This window comes from Alligator sinensis, unplaced genomic scaffold (genome assembly GCF_000455745.1).
Source record: "Alligator sinensis unplaced genomic scaffold, ASM45574v1 scaffold56_1, whole genome shotgun sequence".
Taxonomy (NCBI): domain Eukaryota; kingdom Metazoa; phylum Chordata; order Crocodylia; family Alligatoridae; genus Alligator; species Alligator sinensis.
Genome location: NW_005841960.1, coordinates 1,719,152 through 1,724,630, shown reverse-complemented (window position 1 = coordinate 1,724,630; position 5,479 = coordinate 1,719,152).

Sequence of the window (5,479 nt, the reverse complement as noted above, 5' to 3'; positions counted from 1 at the left end):
AGGAATGCAGCAGGGCTCCCAGCAGAACAACTGAGCTGGGGTAACCGGCACAGGACTCAGAAACAGGGTAGGCCTAGGAACAGGGGCAGGGGAACCCATAGCCTTGAGAGGCAGGCCTTAGGGTAAGGAGGTCCCAGCTGACCCAGACAGAGAAGAGGAGGGTCCAGAAGACTAGAGGGCCTGGGACCCAGAGGTCTGGAGCCCAAAAGGGCCAAGCAGGGCTAACGGAAACCAAAGGTCTCAAATGGCCTAGGAGTGGGGCCAGGGTCTAGGGAGACTAAAAGTCAGGGACCACATCCAGAGATCAAGGGGGCTGAGTCCAAGTGGGGAAAGGACTGGGCCTGGGAACCTGTAGCTCAGGAAGGGCATGTGTTAGTAAGTTATCTGCAAAGATTGGGAGTGGATACTGGGGAGGATGGGGCTCATGTACTTAGCCCTTAAGACAATGATCATGGGCACCTGTGGTCATAAGAGTAAGACCAGACTTGGGTGTCCTGGGGCAATTTCCCTTTCCTCAGAAGCTAGTAACATCAAGGCATGGGGCTGAGTAAAGGAGAGAGTTCCCAAAGAGAGCCAAGCTGGCAAAGGCTGAGCAGCCACCAGGGGACAGTTTGACCACCCCTGGGATGAGCACTTGCTCCATATGGTAGATATATTCACAGAAGATAACAAATGGATAGAAGCAACACATTGTCCTTATCTTATATTTTTCCCTTGAGTCAAAGAAATCTTTTCTGGTTCTAATTCACAAGATATTTTACAAGAGTATTTATATAAACAAACTGAAACAATACAGAAATTCCAAAGATTATTTCTCTTGTACTAAATTGTGGAATCTAAGTACACTGTTGTGCCAAGATTAGGGTTATTCACTGTTTAGCATTTAGATTATATTGTTATTTTCCCTGTCAAGTTCTTTTACTGTATATGTTTGTATTTATTACCATCTAGACTGAGCCATACTAGTATTTAAAGGGCACAATACAAAGAAAGGTCATATATCCTTTTTACATTTTGATATAGGACATCTATTTGCATAAGTATACATAAAAAGAGCTATCTGTGTTTACATGATCAAGAGAATGACTTTTCTGTTGGGGGAAAAAAATGAACAGGTTTTTCTAGGAAAGTATATGGTGCTGTTCCTATGGAACTTTTTTAGCCATTGCAAATGTATGCCTTCAAGAACTTTTACTCTGTTTTAGTGTGATCACTGAAGTCCATGGAAAGACTCCTGTTAGCCTCAGAGCTTTTGATTTATGATCTCTATGCAAGAATGTGTGTGTGTGCGTGTGCACGTGTGTGTGTGTGTAGTATAAAATAAATAAAACTACCTTAATGTTTACATTTTGGGATACAGAAGTGAAGAGAGAACCCAAACAGATGTTGGAGAGCAATGGTGAGGGACATAATATTAAAAGATCTAATTAAAAGACTCCAGCACTCATTCCTGCCTGGGGCAGGGGGTCAGACCTGATGATCTGTTTAGATCCCTTCTGACCCTAAACACTATGAAACTAAGCACTATAATTTGATCCAATTAAAAAATGCAAAAGCTTCCAGTCCAGAAAAACACATTAGTGTGTTCTTAGCATATGCAAATTGATCCCTTGATATTAAAAAGACAAAGCACATAGTTTAAATTTAGGACACAATGGGTGCATCTACACAGTGTTAGTGCACTTCAATAAACTCCTGGGTTTATTGTACCAGAGTTTTTTGCTCTTAGGAGTCTGTCATGTGCCTGGGAGCACAGCACATTGAGCCAGGTTGGAGCAGCCCTGGCTGGCAGGGACTTGGGTGGGAGGGAGGGGAGGTCAGCCTGCCAGCCTGGGGCTGCTTCCCCCAGCTTAATGTTCTGCAGAGGGGATAGCTGGGGCATGCAGGTGCCTCAGCATGGGACTAGTCAGCAGACAGCTCTCACACTGAAGCAGTCTTATGCCCCAGCTACCCAGGACAGAATCTACATGTGTGCTGCTACAGAAGTTTTTTAAAATACAAGTAGTATCCTGCTGCAGATTATATTAGTTTACTCCCAGTCTAATAGGGGTGGACGTGTGGGTTCACAACTTTTAGTGTGCAGCTAATTAGGCAAATGCATAATAACCATCTCATGTAGATGTCCCCAGTTATATGCTTTCCTGGTTCAGGATATAAGGACTAGATCTAGTAAAGAACTTTGATACCTAAAAGTGAGACACTGCAGTGACTAGCTTTTAGGTACTTGTCTCCAGAGCAGAATCCAAAACCCTGAGTTAATTTACTCATGATCCCTCTACAGAGCATGGAGATAATTAGGCATTTCTCAGAAGGTGATCCAAAGTAGCCACAAAGCTCAGTATGCATTTGCCAATAGGAAAACGTATAAATCCAGTTCAGGGGATTCAAATTCACATGTCCCTGGAAAGTGTTCTAACTATAGCATTTGAATGTATGTAAGCAGCCCCTTTGTAACCAATTTGGGACATGCAAATGACTTAAGAGAATTCTTGCAGTTTTGTTTTCCTCATAGAAAACTTAACCAGAGACCCCTGAACAGACATGTACATGCTGAAACCCTAAAGATCAGCAACATTGCAGTCCTGACACTGTTCAGCCAAGGGCTTGACTCTGTACACATCTCATCATGCTCTGCAGCACACTGTGGGGCAAATTGTATTCTAACATCATAATTTCTGCATTGTTTGGCATAGTGACTTAACAGATGTGTCTAGTCATATCACTATATTTCTAAGAAGTCCCAGTCAAAAACCATTATACTATATGTTTTACTGACAAAGTATAAGATAGCTCCTCAAATTGCTTCCAGATTTCCTGATACATTGTTTTGCTTCGATTTGTCTTTGAGAACAAAGACAAATGAGAAGTTCAGGGAATTCTGAGGTCTTTCCAGCCTCTTGCTATTCTATAGAATGGGCCTCTGTATTGTCCTGAGCCTACAAAGTAAGGTGTTTCTTCTAGGCCATGGACAAACATTAGATTTCTAGAAAAATATATATTCTTTTAGCACCACAAAGAGAGAGTAAATAAGCATTCAAGCAGGGTTTTTTTTTTTTAAGGTGGTTCCAAGGTGTGCCTTGATGCTCCAGCATTCTGGAGACTCTGCTTCGTACCACCTTCCTTCCCCTCCAAGGAATCTGTCTGACATCCTAAACTCTACTGATCAGGAAAAGCCTCTGAAAGAATTCTTTTAATTCTCTACATATTAGTATCTTGTCAGGTTGTTTCACTGGGCAGAAGTTCAGGCCTTTAGGGAGAGCACAGATGACATAAAATCAGCAATCTTCCCAAACATACCAAAGAAAAAAAAACAGTGATATATGGTTAGGCTTAGGACCAGAGTTCAATAGAAATATGTCCAGCACCCCCACTTCTGGCCTTTAAATAGCTCCCTAGCCTTGCCTATCCTATTAACAAAAGTAAACATCCCGCTTATCAACAGTCACCTAATGTTACCTATCCTTGCTGTAACAATAAATGCATGACCAATCAACTCATCATCCATAACAATCAACACTCTCCACAAAGAACAAGATCAGAATACATGGATAATACACACACACACACACACACAAAGATACATGTGTATGTGTCCATGTATGTATGTATGTATTAGGGCTGTGCAAGGCTTTAGACCCTACTTCGGATCCGGAGAAGCTTCAGACACTTCGGCATCCAAAGCAGCGTGTCTGGATCAAAGTGTTGGCTTCCGAAGCAGTTTGGAGCTTCTGAAGTGCTTCGGAAAAGCTTTGGAGTCACTTTGGAGATCCGGCCATAGGGTATAATGGGGAATCAATGAAGAAGCTATAACTTTGGGTTTTTTGGTCTGAGTTGGATAAAACATGCAGGAATGGTAGCCTCTGCTGAGAGCATGAAGTCTGCCAAGTTTCAAAAAGATCAGTGCAGGGGTTGGGGGGGAACTGCACCCCAAATTCTTGAAAGCAAAACTCATGTCATGTCTATGTGTTACAACACAGGGGGGTGAAAACTGCAGGGGTGGTAACCCCTGGTGAGGTCACAAAGACTGCCAAGTCTCAAGAAGATCAGTGTAGCGGGTTGGGGGGAACTGCACCTCAAGCTGCAGACAAGCAAAACTCATGACATGGGTGACAGTGTGTGTGTTAAGGCACAGCAGGATGAAAGCTGCAGGGATGGTAGTCCCTGCTGCAGCCACAAAGCCTGCCAGATGTCGAGGAGATCAGTGCAGGGCTTCTGGGTTCTGGGGCCCTGCAACTCTGGCTGCTGACAGGCAAAACTCGTGACATGGGTGCTTGCGCAACTGTGTCTGTCTTGGGGCTGGGGGGTGGTGTGGGGAGTGCGGAACTACTGCAGGCCTGGCTGATAAGCTACTGTGTTACCAGTTACCAATCAATCATGATTCACTCAGGGACCAGCTCAATACACAGTTGCTAGCTAATGTAGCCAGTTAATTAGCAACAATTAACACCTACAGAACCCCAAAACACCTACAAGCACCCATGACACGAGCTTTGCCTGTCAGCAGCTAGGGGTGCAGGGACCCAGAACCCTGAAGTCCTGCACTGATCTCCTCAACAACTGGCAGGCTTCGTGGCCACAGCAGGGGCTACCATCCCTGCAGCTTTCACCCCCTCTCCCCTCCTCCCCCACAGTGTTGTAACACATAGACGTGACATGAGTTTTGCTTTCAAGAATTGGTGGTAAGTTCTCCCCAAACCCCTTTACCTATCACCTTGAAACTTGGCAGGCTTTGTGGTCTCTCCAGGGGCTACTACTCCTGCAGCTTTCATCCCCCTGTGTTGTAACACATAGAGATGGCATGAGTTTTGCTTTCAAGAATTTGGGGTGAAGTTCCCCCTGAATCCCTGCACTGATCTTCTTGAATCTTGGCAGGCTTCATGCTCTCAGCAGAGGCTACCATCTCTGCAAATGTTGTCTAAATCAGACACAAAACAACAAAGTCATACATATTTCATTGATTCCCCTTTATACCTTATGGCCAGATCTCCAAGGAGGCTCCAAAGCTTCGGACCCGCTTCAGCTGGATTGAAGCAGAAACCCAGTCCAGAGCTCTGGATCAGATCCTTGGCATCTGAAGTGGCTGGATCTGAACCTGGATTGAATAGCTGCCTACTCACACAGGCCCAGTATGTATGTATGTGTGTGTGTGTGTGTGTGTGTGTGTGTGTGTATGTATATATTATAGTATCATAGTATCATAGTAGCTAGGGTCAGGAGGGACCTGAACAGATCATCTAGCCTGACCCCCTGCTACAGGCAGGAATGAATGCTGGGTTCACAAGACCCTAGACAGGTGATCGTCCAACCTCCTCTTGAATATGCCCAAGGTAGGGGCGAGGACCACCTCCCTGGGAAGTTGGTTCCAGATTTTGGCCACCCTAACTGTAAAATATTGCCTTCTGATCTCCAACCTAAACCTATTCTCCATCAGCTTATGACCATTGTTCCTTGTCACCCCAGGTGGTGCTGGGGAGAAAAG